Below are 23,152 nucleotides of genomic sequence, written 5' to 3' on the forward strand. Positions count from 1 at the left end.
TGTCAGTTAACATTTGTCAGTTTTCTATCATTATCTCTGAACAAATGTTCTGAGTTAAATAAAATAGGAGAGTTGGGGACTATGAAAGGGTAAGCCTATACCTGGATCATAGTTGGCTTCATCTGATATGTTAAAGCTGATGTCCGGTTTCTTTAAATAACATATTAAAACCAAAGGATTGAGAAAGAAATAACAGGTTTTGACCTTAGAGGCATTAGCAGATGGATTTAAAACACTGCTTCTGTAAAATTTTAAAAATACAAAAAAACAGTTTGAAAAAAGAAAATTAAAAATTATAATACAATTACATATAGGTCAGCATATTTTTGTTAATGAATATATATTTCATATCATTTTGGCTTTTTATGTGTTATTATATGGAATGTCTTCTTAAAAACTACACGTTACTTAATTGGAGTGCTAAAACACTTGATCAAATATCTAAGGAAGAAGACAGAAATAAACAGTATAAAAAGAACTATAATCAATAGATTCTGATAATTTTTCTTTGACGTTGTCTTTAATTGAGGTTTTGTGTGTGTGTGTGTGTGTGTGTGTGTGTATCTGTGTTGTGTAGCAGATTTCCAACATCCCACTGGTAAAGACTAAAACTGGTGAGAATTTATTAGCATATAGAAGTGCTTAGCTCTAGAATCACTGCATGAAGTTATAGATTTTTCTCTAGTATCTCACTTTGAAAAAGAGGCTTACCATCTGGATCTTATTTTTTTTCTTTTTACAACTTTCTGCTGTTGCTCTTTTTTTCTTTACCTTTAGTCTGTTTTTCTGTGCTTCATTTCATGAACTAATCACTGAACCTTACTTTCATTTTAATACACTAAGAACTCAGTGTATTGGGAAGGTTATTATCACTAGGTTGGACTTAGAAGAAATAATTCTGTTGATTTCCATTTTTTCATTATTATTTTCAATTTCTAACCAATGCTCCAAACACACAATTCAAATGCTTACTTGATATCTTTATCCAGTCTACTTCTAAAGTGCATAAACCACTCCCACCTTCCTTTAAAATTTTACATACTTTAGTCAATTGCTGTATCTTGTGCTTCACAAATAGAATTTTAATGTTACCCTAAGTGTAATGTAAGTGCTTCTCATTTAAGTTAACACAAAAAGTTCTTTCTCCCATTTGGAGAATAGATTTGAGGGGAGCTAGAATATAGAACGTTGCAGCAATTGAGTAGTGAGATGAGTTGCTACAAGTAAAGATGCAAAAAAAGGGGGACATTTAAGATAATTTTGGAATTAGAATAAATAGCACTTCAAGTAGGACAAAAATTTGGGAGAAGCGAGATTAAACGTTAACAATATCATCTAGATTATTGGTGTGGGCAACTTGGAGAAACAGATAGCATTGATTAAGGGGGAGAAAAATGAGGGAGAAACAGTGTGGGACTTATTATTTTTCTTCCAGCATTAGTGGACAAGCATGGACTTCAGCAGACACAAGACTTGGGGTGTTTCTGGTTGTTTTCCCCATATTGCCTACCTCATTGGTGTAAGCAGCTATAAACATCCTTTGAAGCTTCCTGTGATTCCTGCAACAGCCTGACATCCTGGGAGGAAGCAGCAAACTGGGAAGATTGTAAAGAAAATACGATTAAACAGTGACTTTTTGTACCTTTATATATTCATTACTCAATGATTTTATAAACATCTAATTACCTGTATTAAAGCTATTCTTGTTTTAAATAGCTCTAATGACTTCTGTTTTACTGGCACAAAGGACTTATTTTTCATCTCAATTCTTTAAAATAGAAATATACTAAAAGTATTCTGAATGAAAGTATGTCAAAAAGTTTCAATAATATTATCTCTTGGAGTAAGGGTGGGGAATGATGATTCTTGACAATATAATTTTTGCCACATTATTTTCTGAAATTTATAAATTTATAAGCAGTTACAATTCAACAATCAGAAAAAGAAATGTATACCCTCTGGATCTTATTTAGATAATAATTATAATAGCAATTAGATTAATTAATTAATATTAGTACCTACTGCATTCCAAGCACTGTTCTAGGCACTGGGATACAACTTTGAATAAAAAAGAGTACTTCTGCTCATTAAGCTCACAATATATGTCAAGCAGTGGCATATAAATAGAATGACAGAGAACAGTAAGGGAAAAGAGAGTGTATGAATTTTGAGCAGAGGCCTGAATGAACTCAGATAATGAGTCATATATTGTTTCTGGGCAATAATCAACCAAACCAAAAGTGGTAAGTGCAAAGGTCATGATGTGGAAATTTCTCTGAGTTATTCAAGGAAGCTCAAGAAGATGAAGGTAGATGGTTTGTCATAAACAAGTGGAAGAGGAGCCAGATCTTATTAAAGACTTTCAATGTTATTCTAAATGCAATGAGGAAGCACTGCAGTTCATGAGATGTGGAGTAACAATTTAACTCACATTTTAAAACCATTTTTGGGGGGCTTCCCTGGTGGCGCAGTGGTTGAGAGTCCGCCTGCCGCAGGGGACACGGGTTCGTGCCCCGGTCCGGGAAGATCCCACATGCCGCGGAGCGGCTGGGCCCGTGAGCCATGGCCGCTGAGACTGCGCGTCCAGAGTCTGTGCTCCACAACAGGAGAGGCCACAGCGGTGAGAGGCCCGCGTACAGCCAAAAAAAGAAAACCATTTTCTGGCTAGTGTGTAAGAATAGTCTGAAAAGGGAGGGGGTGCCGGAGTAAAACCAACTGACCTGTCAGAACAACTTTGCAGGGAGCCCAGCTTAAAGCTATTGGAAGCTTGAACTGGGATATTTCAGTAGAAATGGTGGGGAAAAGTGGAGTTCAGAGCATATTTTGAATATAGATCCAAAATGATTAGTTCAGCAAAAAAGAGGAGTAAATGATGGCAACTCAATTTTGGGTCTGAATAACAAGTTCAATAATTGAATGTTGCTATATTAGAGTTGGTAACTGTTTACATGTGTCATCTCATTATATTTTCACAACATTATGAGAAACATCCTATGTTATCACCTTTTTTTTGGATGAGAAACTGATATAGAGAAAAAAAAAAAAAAAACAACTAGTACAAGGTCACACAGACACTAAATAGTGGAGAAAAAAAAAATTTGTCCTGGAGAGAAAGTTGCTTTCAACTGGTAACGAGGGATATGACATTTTGTTATATTCTATTGCTCTTGTAAAATATTTCTGCTGTCTTATTTCCTACCACATTGTTCAAAAACGTCAAATGACATAACCTTTTTCTACAATTTTTTAATAGTTTTTTTTTTTTTTGGTTTACTCTTGGTACGCTAGACACATCTCATGAACTTATGAGGAATTATGGTTACATCCTTTGTACCAAATTGGCTCAGTACAATATGCCTTAATATTTAACCAGGAACATTTTTAATTTTTTTGGCCTGTGCTGTGTAGCATGTGGGATCTTAGTTCCCTGACCAGGGATTGAACCCGTGCCCCCTGCACTGAAATCACAGAGTCTTAACCACTGGACCGCCAGGGAAGTCCCCAAATGACATAATCTTTTATCCATGAAGGCTATTATTATAGATTCGCTAATATAATTGGACTGAAGGAAAACATTAACTTATTGACCTGCTCCAAGACTTTTACATCATCATCTAGAGACACCTCTTCTAATGATGTATTAACTGTGGCAGTCCAGAAATTCCATAATTTAAAATGTGATGTGGAAGTTTTATTATGGAAGGATTACTAGTTCATCAGAAAAAATTACCTGCAAAAATTCATAGGCTTCAAATCCTGTTCACATATGCATTTGTATATATTAATAGAAGATCATGCTTATTGTGATTATTGCGTGCTTACTGTTTGCTAGCCACTGTTTTAAGTGCTACGTATGCATTCATTCATTTAATACTCATAATAGTTCCAAGAGTTGCATTACTATTATAGGTCATTATAAGTATTTTCCTTTTACACGTGAGAAAACTAAAATGACCATTTTACAGTAATAATTAAAATTTATGAACATTAACACAAAATTTGAGTTCTAAATATGTAAAAGCACTATTCTAGGTTTTATCTTCTTCAGTTTTCACAACACTCTTATTGGGTAAATGCTACTGTTATTTATTATTTGCCAAGAGAGATTAAGTAACTTGCCCCGGATGCAGAAATTGAACTAATAGAGACTGACCACAGTGTCCACTCTCTCAGAAATAGCATTCAACAATCCAAAAATAGCAATTTATTTTCTCTATTTTCTTCCACTAATCAAAATTAATAATTATATCTAGCAGTTGCCAAGTGCTAGTTATGTTCTAAACACATGAATTATCACATTTAAAACTCTCTGCAAGATAGAGACACTATTATTATTCCCAGTTTACAAAAGAGGAAACTGAGGCTTAAAGAAATAGGAAAACACCTACAGGAGTCAGAAAATATTGTCAAAGTTTGTATTCAAATCCGGATAATCTGGTAATTGAGCCCATATTGAAATATTCCCTTCTGCTTCCCAACAGTTATTTATATGATGACATTTTTATACAGTGTAATCATAGTATTACATACTACATAGCACTTAGTATTTTATGATTCCATGTTATAGTTAGTCTATTTTCCTAATGAATATATAGTGTGCAGTCATTTTATGATTCAATTATGATCTGTGGAGTTTGATATACAAAAATTTTCTTAATTTATATTTTGGGATTGATGTAGGTCAGGAGTCCCCAACCCATGGACTGTGGACCAATGCAGGTCTGTGGCCTGTTAGGAACAGAAGGAGGTGAGCGGCAGGCGAGCCAGCAAAGCTCCATCTGCTGCTCCCCATCTCTACCCATCACTTGCATTACCACCTGAGCCATCCCCCTTCCCTGCTCTCCTATCTGTGGTAAAATTGTCTTCCATGAAACCAGTCCCTGGTGCCAAAATCGTTGGGAATCACTGAATTGTAGGTAATTGGATAGATGATACAAAGAATGTCCTTTTGCATTTTTGGTTTTTAAAATATATTTCTTTGTCCTACTTAACTTTCCAAAAATATTTGAGAACATTGAGCCATAGGTCTCTACCCTTAGGGGCTTTTGTGGCTCATTCTCTGCTTTGTTAATTGATTGCATCCTTCTTATTGGCTCCTCCTTCCACCTGTAATATGTGATTGTCAAATCTCTTCCCCCAGCTCTGGTCTTTCTCCTAAATGTCATCACCACATATTTCTAAATACTCCCTAGACATCTTTTTTTTGTTGTTGTTGTACGCGGACCTCTCACTGTTGTGGCCTCCCCCGTTGTGGAGCACGGGCCCCGGACGCGCAGGCTCAGCGGCCATGGCTCACAGGCCCAGCCGCTCCGCGGCACGTGGGATCCCCCCAGACGGGGCACGAACCCGCGTCCCCTGCATCGGCAGGCGGACTCCCAACCACTGCGCCACCAGGGAAGCCCCCCTAGACATCTTCATCTCACTGCTTCACAGGCACCACATGTCAAGATTTCCAAACTAATTTTTTCTTTCTACACACATGGGTTTTTTCTTATAGCCAGTATCTCAAGTATAACATTTTTTATTCTCCCAGAAAGTGAACGTATTATTTCAGTCATTCCTGAGTTCTCCCTTATCTCACATGTAATTATTTTCTCTTGCATGTTTCTAGAATCTATCTCCTTTGCTCCAAGCTAATTGCTTTTGTTTTAGTTCATACTCTTACTCTTCCTATTTACTACAATAGCTTCCTAACAAGTCTCTCTGGTTCCAGTCTGTCTCTCTTCTAAATTCTGCCAATTATCTTTCTAAAGGACATATCACATGATGTCATACCTTTAATTAAAGTGTCAAAAGGATCCCCATTTCTTACAGATAAAAATCTGTATTTTATGATATGATAAAGGTTAGTTACTCTTTTCATCAGGAAAAAAAGAAAAACAACTTTATTTAGTGCTTTTGGTCATGAAAGGCAAGCCCAGATAAAAGAGGCTTAGCCAACAATAACAAAATATTGCACTGATATTATAGTAATTTTTTTATATGAATTTAGATTATCTGCTTAGAGGTTGCGTTAACAAGGCTTAGGGACCCTGGAACTGACTGGAGAAAAAAATATATAATCAAGAGAGGACAGAACTGAGTTGCCAGAGAAAGGGACCCAAGTAAAGAAATAAAATCTTTAGAAAGAAAAAAATAGAAAGAAATATCCAATAGTGAGAAATGTAGATGTCACCTTAACTGTGATTCTTTTTTGTTGTTGTTTTTACAATTTCTCTGCTATATATTCTTACTACTTGATAATTTATAAAGCAATTATTGAATGTCATGGATTTTTCTAGCTACTACCTAATAAGGTAGCCAACAAAATTGGTAAACCAACCAACAAACAAAAAACACTTCACGGAGCTTGCATTCTAATAAACAGCATAAGTAAAGAAAATACGATTAAACTTTTCAACTTCTAGGGCATATTTTCAAATATCTCACTCTCCTTACTTAATTATAAATAATTAAGACCAATAGTAAAGAAAAGAAAAAGTTTAAAAATGATTGGCATTTCAAAGAAATGCATATTTTTTTTGATATCTCAGAAAAAGCTACTGGTATATGAATAACTGAGCAAAGCCATTAACCTTTGTCAACACACATCTATGAATTCTCTCACACACAAACTACACACATACAAACATACAACATACATACACATACACACACCAACACCTGGAAAGGATATGGCTGCCCACATATATACATACACTATATTTTTCTGTTTGGTGACTATCTGAGTCCCAAAAGATCTGGGTGATATTAGGAGATGAGGTAGAATAGCTTGGTGGAGTTAGAAAAGTATGGGTTTTGAAGTGTCAGACTAATTTCTATTCCTGTATATCATTGGACAAGTTACGTAGCATTCTAACTCAACAGTTCACAAACTTTTGGGTCTAAAGACTCTACGCTAGTAAAATTACTGAGAACCCTAGAGAATTTTTGTTTTGTGTGGTACTATGTTGACAGTTATTATGTTAAAGAAAAAAGAGATTAAAAAAAAAAGAGACATTTAAAATATATTTATATATTAATTCATTTTAAAATGACAATAATAAACTTATTACATTTTAATAATCTTTTCCAAACCCACAAAAAAATTTTTTTTTTTTTTTTTTGCGGTACGCGGGCCTCTCACTGTTGCGGCCTCTCCCGTTGCGGAGCACAGGCTACGGATGCGCAGGCTCAGCAGCCATGGCTCACGGGCCCAGCCGCTCCGCGGCACGTGGGATCCTCCCGGACCGGGGCACGAACCCGCATCCCCTGCATCTGCAGGTGGACTCTCAACCACTGCGCCACCAGGGAAGCCGTAAACCCACAAAAATTTAATGAGAAAAGTGCCATTGCTTTTTATTTTCACCAAATCTCTTGAATGTCTTGTTTAATATATTGCCATACCTGTTTTGGTATTTATTGTGTTGGAAAATACTGTTTTGCTTGGAGTATACGAAATAAATTCAGCTTCACACAGATATACAGTTTTCAGATGATTATAGATATTCTTCTTTAATATTAAACCTTAACTCACTATATATAGTTTCTGAATGGTCATTGCAATATGGAAACTGAAACCATATGAAGGACAAGTTCCTACTGTTATATTAAAACTCATCAGTCTATCTTACACTTTGAATGAATTCTTTACCTATGTATGATTTTGGAAAATATTGGTTTATTGAATCATGTATATCTTCCAAGCATTGCCACATTTCATTACATACTTTCAAAAAATTGTATTAATATAATTATTGATATCATCAGAATAGTCTTTAAGTATTGAGAACATGTCAAGGTCATAGTGGTAGATACAAATTTTCCAAATGTCTAATTTTCCTTTGACATCTCCAGGTGGCATTCTCAGTTTTGGATCTTGTACTTACTCTTCTGGTTTTCAGATTCCTATGCACTCCAGGGGATTCCCTGTGCTTTCTTTCAAACAAAGCTTTATATTTAGCTATTTTTATTTTTAAGGCATTTACAAAATTTTTTGGTAGATTTTGATGTTCCAAAAACTAGAAATCTTTCAATTAGTTATCAGTCTTCAAAAAGGGGAAAAAATATTTGTACCTCTCATAGGCTATAGTTTGCACTCTATCCTTCTCTTTGTGGATTTAAATGTTATTTTATTATTTTATTCATCATTTCAGTGGGTTTTTGAGAAGCACATTTCTCTAAGTAGTGTTGGTTATATCTCAGTGAATTACCAGCCCCTGTTTGTCCCATGGTCTATGCATCATTATTCTAGTCATTCCTAGAAAGTTGTTTGGCATGAGAATTAAAATTTTATTAAAATTACACAAGTATTTTAAATTTTGTATTTAAAAATATGATTTAGTCAGTCTCCTAAGGGAATAGAAATAAAAGCAAAAATAAACAAATGGGACCTAATCAAACTTATAAGCTTTTGCACAGCAAAGGAAACCATAATCAAAACAAAAAGACAACCTATGGACCAGGAGAAAATATTTGCAAACAATGCAACTGACAGGGATTAATTTCCAAAATATACAAACAGCTTGTACAACTCAACAACAACAACAATAAAACAACCCAATCAAAAAATGGGCAGAAGACCTAAATAGACATTTCTCCAAAGAAGACACACAGATGGCCAACAGGCACATGAAAAGATGCTCAACATTGCTAATTATTAGAGAAATGCAAATCAAAACTACAATGAGGTATCACTTCACACTGGTCAGAATGACCATCATTAAAAAGTCTACAAATAACAAATGCTGGAGAGGGTGTGGAGAAAAGGGAACCCTCCATTACTGTTGGTGGGAATGTAAATTGGTTCAGCCACTATGGAAAGCAGTATGCAGGTTCCGCAAACAACTAAAAATAGAGTTTACATATGATCCAGCAATCCCAGTCCTGGGCCTATATCTGGAGAAAACCGTAATTCAAAAAGATACATGCACCCCAATGTTCATAGCAGCATTATTTACAATAGCCAAGACATGGAACCAACCTAAATATCCATCAACAGACAAATAGATAAAGAAGATGTTGTACATATATACAAGGAATATTAACCATAAAAAAGAATGAAATAATGCCATTTGCAGCAACATGGATGGACCTATAGATTATCATACTAAGTGAAGGAAGTAAGACAGAGAAAGACAAATATCATATGATATCACTTATATATGGAATATAAAAAATGACACAAGTGAACTTATTTACTAAACAGGAACAAACACACAGACAGAAAAGAAACGGTTACCAAAGGGAAAAGGGAGGGGAGGGATAAATTAGGAGTTTGGGATTAGCAGACGCAAACTGTTATATATAGAGTGGATAAACAACAAGGTCCTATTGTGTAGCATAGGGAACTATATTCAATATCCTGTAATAAACCATAATGGAAAAAAATATAAAAAATATATAAAACTGAATCACTTTGCTGTACACCAAAAACTAACACAACACGGTAAATCAACTATACTTCAATTAAAAAATAAATTAAGAAAAAGAATGCTTGCAAATTCTAAAAACAAAATATGATTTAAATAGAATCACACAGAATGTGGGTGAAATGGTAGAAATGAGTGAAATAATGAAGTGTCCTAGAATATTTCATTTTGTCTTAAATAAAGGTAACGATGTTACATATTCAATAGCATATGATAATGACATACATTTTCACTTTTTTACACTATCAGGTTTACCCTCACTTGTATGTCTGCCTGTAATAGTAAGGATAGTTAAATCTTTTCTTTTTGTCCTCTTTTGGCAAGGTTGGAAATCTGTAGGATAATCTGTGACTTTTGAAACCAACAATTAAAAAAAAAAAGAGATTGAAGAAGGCTAAAGAAACTATTGTAATTTATGGAGGGCAAAAATCTAATAAGCTTATATTTAAACAAATAATTTTTCTGAATTTATGCTGCTGAAATATTTTAAGTGTAAAGACAAAATATAGATCGCATGGTGTCAAGGCTGCTTTCCACTTATATTTCAGATAGAACCAAGGAAAAATAGTGGGAATGTAGAATAGATGAGATGTTGAGATTATTGACAGTGAGCAGATGTTCAAATCTGTTGAGAAAGTCATTGCTATCAACCCTCAGTTCTTTATGATCTGTAATCTTGGGAAATGCCTCCAGATTTCCCTGATTATACTAGAGGAAATTTTTAATACAGATGTCTGTATTATAAAACAGGTCACCATGTAATTTCTATATTTATCAGTTTTTCAATAGTTCAGAGGGAAAGTTTCATCCGACAATGTGGCACAAAGAAAATCTGGATTACTTTTAGTTACTTTTCTATCATTTTAAAAGTTCAGTTTAACCCAAGAACAGTGAAAAGGAGGGCAATTGGTTTTTGTCTACAGTAACTTATGAGATCTGATCCCTTCTGAGATATGGTACTGATTAAGAAAGTTTTTGAAGCATTTGGAATGCATTACCGAGTGATGTTATGAAATATCTTTTCTTAAGAGCTTTAGGAACATGGTAGAAAACTGTTTTGTTTTTTTTTTTTGTATATCAGACAATGGAATGAACAAAATCAAAGGTCCTAAACCCTTTGAAACTGTATAAGGAAGTTTGTGGGTGGGAGTCTTAGTGTATTATTCTGAAGAGAGGGTACACAGCTTTCATCAGATTCTCAAAAGGGTAAGAACCCCACACACAAAGACAACAGACACTCGAACACAAAGTTTTTCCAGTCCTATAATTGCAAAATTATGCTTTATGTTCAGGTTAACAAAGAATAAGTAAACTGGTAAATAGGAAGAAACAGCTTGACTACATGGGACTTTTCAAAAAGTAAATATTTAGAAATAAAGACATGTTTCCTTAGAACACTTGACACTGGCAGATTTTTATAATTGAGAGAGGAATGTTATTTACTTCATTCACTGCAAAAGAAACATATAGAAATGTACACTTGCCATTCACAATTCCTTTGTTATGTTTTTAAAATCCTTACAAAAGCTGTTAATTTCCTCGGTGACCAATGGTGGTCTAACATTAAGATACTCTTTGACAGAGAGGACACCAACAAAACTAAAGACAGGGCTTGCTTTTCTTTTGTATTCTTTTGAGAAACTACATGCTATTGTGCAGAAACCATTTTCTGTTTAACACAAGGAAGGAGAAAAGTCACTTAATGAACTTATTTTATTAAAGGTGATTTATTTCACATTATTCACAATGACCCAAAGAACAAAGTTTTATGAACCATCAGGAAATAAAATACTACACACTGAAGCCCACATAGTTGAAATCCACACTTAGAGACTTCTGTATATGTCAGTCACGTTTACAAGACTGGAAGAAAATACTATTACTCTCCTCTTAAATTTTTCCATGTTTATTAAATGCATTTAACTTAATGTCTCTCATATACAGCTCTATCAACTTGACTTACCTTGCAGTAGAACCTTTCAAATACAAATTTAGTGTTCTTTCAAGAATATAGCAGTATTCTTATCATTACATCTTAAAGATTGGGACAAAGAATCTGAACACTAAAGACAACAAGGGCTGTAAAGTTTTATTTCCCACATCATTGATTTACCTCATCCCTGAAATGTAAGCAAGTTCTTGGCGTTCAATAATCTAGTCTCCTTGTACTTCTTCAGATCTGATATATTGCATCTGTGGTATTTACTACCCTGAGTTTCCTTTAATTAATTTTATAGAATTTGCAACACGCAGAAGATTTCTATTTGAATTCATTAACTGTTAAAATTGCTTTAATGTCTAAAGTAAGTATGCTAATGAAGTTTGATGAGATAAAGTCCCATACTCCAGTAAATCTAACGTGTCCTTAGATACTGTTTTACCAGTGTCATTTATAAGAGCCTCAACTATACTTTAAAGTAAACAAGAATCACGGATAACATCAAAAAAACTCTTCACTGAATAACAACTTGCTAGAATATAGTAAATCATGCCAGGTAATCCAACAAAAATTCTTTTCAGATTAATTTATAAGTAGCAATATATCCCCAAGATACTAAACATGCCAAAAAACAATTACTAATGCATGATAAAGATACCAAATTAAGTGTTTCAAGGATACATGAATAAGTGATATGGCCCTCAGGTTCAGGGAGATTATCTGCTAAATAACTTAAAACCCTGCATGAATAACATGGTGTAGAGACCAGTAAAATCCATAATTAAATTGCAAAATGATAGAAGGGTTCAAGAGATAGAAGACACTATGTCAACAAATAACTATGAAGTTTTATTTTGATGATGTTGGAGAATGATTTAACTCATATGGCATCTACCCCTACTTTGTGACCATACTGAACACATTTTAGAAGATGTGATATCTACCTGTCTGTCTGAATTCATTTTCTGCTACTTTTTTCCATATTATGTTCCAATAGTATATATCTTCTTTCTGATACTGAGATAGCTCAAGTTAGTTCCCATGTGAGTGTCTTTGTAACTGCTGTAACCTCTGTCTGGAGTGTGTTCTGTTCCCACCTCTACTACCAGTTTCAGCTCAGCCGGCTCCTTTTCAAAATTAATGCCTTAATTCAAATATTATCTCTTTAACCAAGATGAGCTGACCACCCTGTCTCTTGGTCTGTCCTGTGTCTGAGTTTCTTTCAGTCATATTACTCTCCTATATTATTACCCATTACCCTCTTTTATTTCTTCATATCAATTTTTACTAACCAAAATTATAGTATACTTTATTATATTTATTTATCCATTTGTTTGTTTACTGTATCTTTCCCAATTAGAATATTTAAACTTTCCTGAAATTTCTCATTTTTTTTTCAATAAAGAATTTCAGCCCCATTTCCCCCACTATTTAAACCCCCGATGAGTTTTTCACAAACAGAATTTACTAATTCATATAGGTCTTAAAATATATTGAAAGGATTTGAAAGGCTAGAGAATCAAGGAGAGGCAGAGAAAGACAACTCCATACAGTGGGCATAGCTTATGGAAAGGGAAGACAATAGAGAAAGTGAGGAATAGCAAATAATGAATGAGGCAGGATCGCAAAGTTTATAGAGCAGAATAATGGGAGATAAGACTGAAAGGGAGAGAGAAGAGAAGATGGGTTAAATTCTTTTAGGCTAGCATATTAAAATTTTACAGAGTTGACATTTGAATTCATGCATAAATATGGATAGAACTTAGGAAAAGTGTATTTCAGGTATAGGAAAGAATCTTGTAAGTGTGGAATGAAGTAGAAAAACATATGAATGCCATTAACACAATTTGAGCAAACATTGAAGGTACCCAACTTTTATGCCCAGCATAATAGCTGTACCCATTTTTACCCACCTCCACTGTGAAAACTTAGAAAAGTTTTCCCTTGTCTATATATTGTCTCTCTTTCATCTCCCTTGGTACCTATTTTTATATTTTTCTATGGGATTCCTCTTTCACAGCACAGTTTTGTTTTTTTCCTTTGGTTTGTTTAATTTTGAAAAAGATTTTTCCTGTTTAAAAGCATAGTGTTTGTGTAGACACAGAATTCTCCTTTTGATGGTGCCTAGGATTAACTCTTCTATCCTGTAGTTAGACAAAGACTTCCTCATCCTCACTCCCACACACTCTCCACCATGCTATGCTCTGATTTTACCACAGTCCTTTGTCCATGATTACAGAATGGTGTTCAGGAACATTATTCTCTGGAATAATGTTCCTGAAAAATCATTTTTATTTGATGTTTTTTTTAAAGTTTGTTCTGCAATGTCTGGTATAAATTTTCTCTCCTTCCACATGCTAATTATATTAAACCTAATATTTTCATGAACATATGAAATCTCAGAAGGGTCCATCTCCCTTAGAATTTTTTTTTTTTACTTCCATTAGGAAACCATTCTAAGATTCCCACCAAGGCAACCTAACCCTCACTGACACCTAATCTTTGCTGGTATATTTTCCTGGAGATACCTTACTGACCTTGAGTGAAATACCTGTTATTTCTTGATCTTCACACTGGTATTTCATAGTTTATAGCTAGTATGTGTGAGAATGGCATTGGCATTTAACATTCTTTATTTTTCACCTTGACCATCACAGAAATGATGTATTCTTTAAATTCAACCAGCAAAGTAAGATCACATTTTAATGACATATAACATTGAGACAAGGTTGTAACTATAAATAAATAAATCTCTAGTAGACAATGTAAAAGCTGATTAAAATGAATGCACTTTGGGTTTTATAAAGACTCAGCACCTGTACGGAATACATAATGCAACCAATTGATTTTGAAATGATTAAGAAACATCTTATAAAATATGATGTATCATTTGCCTAGATTTTAAACTTAAACTATCCATTTGAACAAAACAAAAATCTAATTGCCCCTAATTTTTGGACTACTAAATACATGTGCTTGAAAAACTAACCAGAATAACAACTCTCTTTATTATCTTAAGCATCAAGAAGATTTTAGAAACAATGCAAAATAGGGAGAAAATTGAAAAACAAAGTTTGGAGATTTGCTCTGGCATGATGGAGTGAAGAGGCTAAAAATTCTTTCTCCAAAAAGCAACTGTAAAGTTGAATAAAAGTATCAAATCAATCATTATGATGCTCTGGAAGTAGACTGATGAGATTGAGATAGTGTAAAGGTGTTTATTCATGAAAATTACTGGTCTTCAGATAATAAAAGTTTGAATGTGTGGTGACCCCAAAAAGATATGTCTACATCCTAATCCCTGAAACTTGTGAATGTTACCTTATTTGGAAAAAGGGTCTTTGCAAATGTAATTAAGTATTTTGAGACAAGATTATCTTGTATGATCCGTGTCATCCCTAAATCAAGTGACGAGTGTTCTTACAAGAGTCAAATACCAGATGAGAAGACAGACATAGAGGAGGAGGTGATGTGAGGACAGAGGTAGACTGGAATGACGTGGCTACAAGCTGAGGAAGCTGTCAGCACCAGAAGCTAGAAGAGGCACAAAATGGATTCTCCTCTAATGTTTCTGTAGGGACTGTGGCCTTGCTGAAAACTTGATTTTAGACTTCTTGCCTCTAGAACTGTGAGAGACTAAATTTATGTTGTCTTAAGCCATCTAGTTTGTGGCAATTTATTATAGTAGCCTTAGGAAGTTAATACAGATATCAAGAAGTTATTTGTAACAAAAGTATTTTAGATCACATGGTAAATAATAAGAGGAATTTGCTTCAGTGAAATGAATATATTTCAATGAAATAAAATGTAAAGTCAGCTTGTTTGATAAGCCAATTAATATTAAGGAGTGAATCACATGAACACATTAAAAATATAAGCTCATTGATTTGACATGAAATACTGACATAGAGATTTGTATAATTTAAAAAATGCTTCTATAACACAGGCATCTATGATAAACAGGTTAATGAATGTTACCAATTTAAAGACTACTTAGAATTAGTCACTGCCAAAATGAACTTGAAATACATGAATATCTTACATCTTGATAAAGGTTTCCCAGATTTGACAATAATCCTAAAAATATAGATACTGTTATTAATAACAAGTTGTGAAGAATTTATTAAACTACTAATGACAAAAATTAAATTTTGATTGATAATTTTGTAGAAAGACTAACTTTTCTTTTTCCTCTATACAGAAACCATATTTTAAAATAGTTTTTATATGAGAGTGTATATATATATATATATATATATATATATATATACATACACATAGAGTATATAGCCAAAAATAAAGACCAAAAATGTATTACAGAGATATAACAGGGTAGTTAATAAAATCTTATTTTGAATTTGTATCATGCTATTTGTCAGTTCTTTAAAAATTTATAATTTGTTGGGATTCTTTTTCTTCTTTAAATAAACATGTATTTTAGTACTGTGTTCATAATTTTTGGTTTTTTCTTGAAGAGTTTCCTTGTTGCATTTTGTATAAGCTTCTCGACTTACTTACAAACTCTCCATCTGTCCTTGCCCTTAATGACATTCTAAGTCTGTGATGCTTTTTATATCGGCATCCAAAAATAATCAGTTTATGATTTGCTGAGTCCTGGTCTCTGCACTAGAGGAAAACCTCAAAGTTTTCTTCTCCCTTCCCAAGGTCTGAGTTCCTTTCTCTATTTCTCATGGCTCAGAATCCTTGGCTAGTATGAGACAGTCCTATCTGGCACAATACAACTACTTGCTTTTTTGATCATAGTCTTGGAAGAACAGAACTCCCCTATCTTTCTACTTGGTGCAAAGGAACCCTATTCCTTTCTCATTCAAAGCTCAACTTTTCTTCTTGGGAGGAAAAGGGGAAATTGACCTCTCCTTCCTTCTGTGATATCTTGCATTGCTGAAGAAAATTAAAATTAGACATGCTAAAATCTTCATTGAGACATGCTGCAACACAAGGTACTGGATTAACCGAATTTAATAATTGTCTAGTTTGAATCTCAGAACGTTTCCCTGACCACCTTCCCATCTCCACATCCCATTCCCCCTCCCTTTAGTAACCTTTGATTCTAATTTCCTAATGAATGCAGGAAATATTCATTTTGGTAGTAATATCAATAATACTCTTTTATTTTGAACCTATGCCATTTGGAATTGATAAGATTTCAAATCTTAAATTTATTATTTATTTTTGTCTCTGTAAGAAACTAAAAAAAATCCACAGTGTTGCCTTGACAGCAATTAAAATTAGCTGCAGTCCTTGGTGCTCATCTACATACATTTATTTGCCTCTAGGCCTTCACCAGCTGTTACAAGTTCCGCCTCGTGGTTCATGCTTGACATTACTATTGGCACATAGCTCTCCTTTCGTTGTCACAGAGGCATGGCTCCTCCTGTCACTGCCAATCTTCCACTGCAATCCTCATGTCACTGCTGAGCTGCTTCACAGAAGTGACTGAAGCACCCTTCCACTTATGTGACTACTGCTCTCTTGTTTTCAGCTTCCTCTGTCAAGAAACTCATCTCATTTCCTGGTCAGGGGTTATTTGAGTGTCACCCCACAACATGCACTAGAAAATATTCTTCTCTGTGTTCTTCTAATCATTCATAGAGCATAGGTCTCTGTTCTAAGCTCAGGTAAATTTCCTTTCCCTTCATCCACAGGTATTATCTAATAGAGTAGGGGTGGTCTTGCCCCAGTCATAACATTTATTTAAGAGATTTTGCATCAAATTCTAACCTTATACATTTCCATGTATTTTCGATTTTTCTTACAGGAAGATTATCTGGTACACATGGGCCACAAAGAAGACATGATGGCTCATCCATACATGCCAGTAGAAATGTAGAACAGTTTCTGCCAGAAAAGTAAATTGTTCTTCTTTTTTAGATAGAATCTATGCTTTTATAATTGTTATATCTCCACAGAAATCATTTTGTCTTAATGTTTATGTATATACCAGACATATATATACTATGAATGAATTATACATATATTACACAATTATGTGTACATATATATGTAGAATATCCTACCAGACTGTCTTAATGATATTTCTCACCTCATTTAAGCCTCTCAGTAATCCAAAATTAAAATTTTACCAACGCCCTATACAAGAAAATAATACTGACATTTTGAAACACTCCATAGTTGTAAAATTGCATCAAATTTACATGATATGAACTAAAAATGTTTGAAAAAAATCATTGTTATAAAAATAAAATTTTATAGATTAGTTTTAAAATTAATAAGAATAGCATTCCTTTTAGACTTTTATAGATTAAAAATATATTAATTGAAGAAAATGAGGGACATATGGAAAAGTACAAAGACTACATGATCAATATCTAAAGTTCTACTTTATAGAGATAACCACCATTGCTAATATTCTCTTTCATGTAGATCTATATCTATACCCACAAATATGCACACAACTGGAATCAATCTGGACCTTCCTATTTACAACTTACTGTAATCATTTTTTCCACTTAAATACTGTGAACTTTTCCTCAGTTTATTAAAATTCTTCCAACTATGGCTTTTAAAAAGTAATGCTAGTTTTCAAAAATTATAAAACAATAAATTATTATTTGAGTATATGTGAGGAATGGGAAAAAGCCGAAGCCATAGCTAATCGAAATGATACTTTGATGAGATATATTTTTCAATTTCTTTTTCCTTAAAGACTAGTTGTTTGATTAATAAACCTGTACCTAGGGATTCTAGCCCTAAAATCTCAAATCACACACATTATCAGGAGCAAAATTCCATAAAATCAAATCATGTCCAGTATATGCCAAATGCTCTTAGTGATTTGTAAATTTGAAAGAAAAACAAACTAAGAAACAAAAAACTTCCCAGGTAATTGGTTGCTGTACGTGGGTATTATTAAGCAAAAGTTCATAGGTATTTATTTATTTTGCACATTTTGCAAAACCGAAGGAATATTTTGAGTGAGGTACCAACTTACTTGACAGTAATATTTATAAATTCAGATTTCAGAATGCACATCAAAAACTAATACCTCCAGGGCTTCCCTGGTGGCAGTGGTTGAGAGTCCGCCTGCAGATGCAGGGACACGGGTTCGTGCCCCGGTCCGGGAAGATCCCACATGCCGCGGAGCGGCTAGGCCCGTGAGCCATGGCCGCTGAGCCTGCGCGTCCGGAGCCTGTGCTCCGCAACGAGAGAGGCCACAACAGTGAGAGGCCCGCGTACCGCAAAAAAAAAAAACCCAAAAACTAATACCTCCAGGTATTATGACAGAGCCATATTTACAATAAATATTTTAGTATTTATCCTCATGTAAATAGCAAACAAGTCTAAACTTAGTTAGGAGAGACTTTTATTCAAAAGGATTATTGCAAGGGGAGAAAGGGACAATTGCAGTAAGGAGAATGCTCTGACCACAAGGTCTGCAAGCAGCTCAAGAGTTAGAAAAAAAATGTTTTATTGTTGTTGTTTGGTTTTTTTATAGAGAGGAAATAATGCTAGGGGAAAAAAACAGGTGTGAGGAAGTGGGAGGGAAGAAATGGTGAGAGGATTGATAATAGATCAGAGAATATTTTACCTTGAGGACAGCCTGTTTTCAGGAGGGGCTGTATGCTGGCTCAGGCTGAGAGTGAGCCAAAGTTCAGCGTCCTGCAGGAAGGAGGGAAGCTTAACCAAAATTTGGTTTGAAAGCATTTTGTTGTAATTGATCAGTGGGGACAAGCAGTTCAGAAAATCATTTATGAGGCAAAGAAAGGGAACATTGAGAGTCTGTATCTGGTCCTATCATAGATAAACAAGGGTGGCATCTAGTCTAAGTCCTTCTGGGAAGTGTAGTTCTTTGCAGGAAGCTATTTTCCAGAACACAAAGGGTGGGGAGGGTGGTGGTGGTGTTACAGCAGACAGGTAGCTAGGTAAGAGCAGTGAAATGGGGGCAGGAGCCAGGTGGCAGGAAATCACGCAGCTTGTAAACAGCGGGGGTCCATAGGCAGACAAAGGAAAGCAGGAACCTCCAGACTGACAGGAAGCCACACATTCTGGGTGATAAGTGTAGGCAGCAGACAAAGAAAGGTGGGGGAAAGGCGGGAATCTCCTGCATCCGTACGTAACCTGTTTCTCATTATGCTCTCATTACAATGCAATTAGCCTTACAGGTAAGAAGTACCCATCATGCACCGACGCCATGACACTTCTGACCTAAGCTAAATAACGATAAAAATACCTCCTCCTCTTGGGAAGACGGAGCTGAGATGAAAATCAGGGAATACAACCCCCAAGCCTCTCTTTCCCCAGTGAATATTCCTCCCCTTCATTTGTGTGCCCCTCATAACCAGCTTGCCAAAGAAACAGGGCAGCAGTTCCTCACCTGTCTGCCTGCTCTCCCTCTGAGAGCCTATCCTTGCTTAAAGAAACTCTTACTATACTTTCTTAACCTCTCTGCTTGTCTCCAAATTCTTTTGCGACGAAGAAAGAACTTTAATTCGCCAGGAACAGTGGTTCTTTTAACCTTTCCTGTTTCCAAGAGCACAGGGCTCAGGTAAAATTCAATATTGTTATTCAATTTAAAAAAATTCTGCCACTGCTGCTGTATATAATTATATTTATAAAGCACCTACCCAAGCCCACTCCTCACAAACATGTGCACATGAAAAATTAGTAGATAACGTGAAGGTCAACTTTTCCTTGCAATCAAAACCATGTTAAAGTCACCCTTCCACTAACTCACAGTGACTGAAGTCAAGGAACCCAATGGCTGAACTGTATAATAAGAGTATGTTTAGCTTTGTACAAAACTGTCAAACCATTCTCCAAGGTGGCTGTACTCTTTTGCATTCCCACCAGCAATGAGAGTCCCTGTTGCTCCACATCCTTGCCAGCATTTGATTCAGTATTACCGGATTTTGGACTTTCTAACAGGGGTGGAATGTCATTGTTAAATTCAGTACTTTGTCAATTACAGTTCAGGTTTTCCTACCCCAGCACTGGCTCCTGGCGAGGTTGCAGCTTGTGGGTTTCTTCTCTAGTAAGCTGTGATTCTCTGTATTAGCCTGTAGGTCTCTCTAACTTGGGGGGCTGTTGTTTGCCTCATGATCTCACTTCTCTTATGGATGTAAGAAGAGTTGATTTTTCACTGTGTTCAGTTTTAACTTGTTTAGTGTGGAGTAGTGACTTCCAAGCTTCTAACTTGTTTCTAACTTAAGTACTGCGTTGCCATATCTTTTTTTTTTTTTTTTTCTTCTTGCTATGGTACGCGGGCCTCTCACTGTTGTGGCCTCTCCCGTTGCAGAGCACAGGCTCCGGACGCGCAGGCTCAGCGGCAATGGCTCACGGGCCCAGCCGCTCCGCGGCATGTGGGATCTTCCCGGACCGGGGCACGAACCCGTGTCCCCTGCATCGGCAGGCGGACTCTCAACCACTGCGCTACAAGGAAGCCCACCATATCTTTTTATGTTTCTTTTTCTGTTTTCAGTCCCTTTGGAGTCTCTTCATCAATCAACAGACCTCCTTCTCTAGTAGCACCTTATTTTCCACACAAGTCCTGGCTTGGTATACAGTTTGATAATTACAGTACAACCTCAGGATATTTATTAAGCCAAAGTAAAAAAATGTGAAAAATGTACTATATTTATGAATTCATTTGAATTAACTAGGCACTTGTTCATTTCTCTTTCCTGCACCAAAATCATTCATTATTTTTCCTATAATTATTTATGACTAGCTCTATAAAAAATAACAGAGATGAAAGAAAAAAAATGGTTTTACTAACTCTACAGACAAATCTCCTTTTCCCCAGTTGTAACTATATCTCTAGCTAAATGCAGACAGTCTTAATGTTTCAAGAACACGCTGGGTGGCATATTGAAAGGCATTCAGAACTCAACAGAGTTTTAAAAGTGGAGCAGTTTGTCCAGGCATAGGCCTCAGGCTTAGCTTTTCAGAAAAACAACATAATTGAAACTAAGCCAAAAGGTCTGTCTTCCACCTTATTTAAGGGAGGATTGTATTAGTCAGAGTTCTTCAGAGAAACAGATCCAATAGTATATATATATACATATATAAGTAATACCTTAATTTAAAAATATTATTTTATTGCTTAAAAAGGCTAACCATCATCTGAGACCTTGGAGAGTTGTAATGTTTTTTGCAATAGTAACATCAAAAATCACTGACTACAGATCATCATAACAAATATAATAATGAAAAAGATTGAAATGTTGCAAGAATTACCAAAATGTGACACAGATACGAAATGAGCAAATACTATGCCTGTGAGGCATGCTTTGTTTTATTGTGTATCTCTTCACTGTGCTTCACTTATATTGTGTTTTTTACAAATTGAAGGTTTGAGGCAACCCGGAATCAAACAACTCTATTGGCACCATTTTTCCAATAGTGTGTTATTTTTTAATTAAAGGTATGTGCATTGCTTCTTTTAGGCATAATGCTATTGTGCACTTAACAGACTACAGTACAGTATAAACATCACTTTTTTATGTGCTGGGAAACCAAAAAATTTGTGTGACTTGCTTTATTGCAATATTCACTTTATTGCGGTGGTCTGGAACTGAACCCATAATATCTCTAAGGTATGCCTGTGTGTGAGATGTATTATAAGAATTGGCTCACATAGTTTTGGAGGCTGAAAAATCCCACAGTCTGCTATTTGTGAGCTGGAAAACCAGGAAAGTTGGTGGTATAATTCAGTATGAATCTGAAGGCCTGAGAATCATAGGAGCTGGTAAAGTAAGTCTTGGAGTCCGAAGGCCCTAGAGCCAGGAGTTCCATTGTCAGGAAAAGATGAATATCCCAGCTCAAGAAAAGAGAAAGAGAGGATTCACCTTTCCTTTTTTTGTTTGTTCTTCCATTCAGACTCAGTGGATTGGATGACATTCCCACTTTGGTGAGGGTGTTTCTTTTAACTCAGTCTTCTGAATCAAATGCTAGTCTCTTCCAGAAACACCATCACAGACACACTCAGAAATAGTTTTACCAGCTATTTGGACATCCTTTAGCCCAGTCAGGTTGATGCATAAAATTAACCATCACAAGGATCAAGCTGTACACTTGAAGGAAGCTTACATGATGCCTACTCCTACCCACTCACTTCATCCAGGGCAGATTCCTTCTGTTGCCCTCTCTGGTCAACTGCAGTGCTTTGGGGAGTTGTTCTGGGTAAATTTAAAAGTGCCCTATGTCAATATTGAGGAAACCCATTCCTGTTAATATTATTTCTTAATCTAAATCTGAACTTTTGACTATGAGAAAATAACAACTGAAGAAAATTTACTTCCAAAAAGAGAACAAGTTATCAGAGAAAATGTTTCTCACTGAAATAGAACTAACTCAGGAAATAAGCTGGTACTTTGAACATATTAAAGTAGTATCCTAACTGAGAGGTAGGAAGACAACATATTCATAAAACATGAATATTCAGCTATGAAGAAGGAACAATTACATCTTAAAATTAACTGAAAAGTCTTTGACATTTAAGAGAAATCTGTCAATAGGATTTGTATTCAGAGCATGCGTTCATTTAGATTTGAAGGCATGAGTTAGGGAAGGGCATCTGAAATGAAAACAGAATTATAACTAGGAAATAGTTCAATGAAGGACTAATGAAAGAATACCCCATATTTGAAGAAAACAGGTGCTGAAAATGAAAAGGTTTTGGCCTGCCTGAAAAACCATTAAAAAGCCAGTTTGGTGGGTGAGAGCAATATTGCCAGATAAATTCAAAGAGGAAGGAAGTCTAGGGCTAGACTTTAGTGCCTTGTAGGTCTTTAAAAAGAGTTTGACTCTTACAGTTGTAATG

Source organism: Monodon monoceros, unplaced genomic scaffold (genome assembly GCF_005190385.1).
Source record: "Monodon monoceros isolate NGI ecotype Baffin Bay Population unplaced genomic scaffold, NGI_Narwhal_1 Super_Scaffold_6, whole genome shotgun sequence".
Taxonomy (NCBI): domain Eukaryota; kingdom Metazoa; phylum Chordata; class Mammalia; order Artiodactyla; family Monodontidae; genus Monodon; species Monodon monoceros.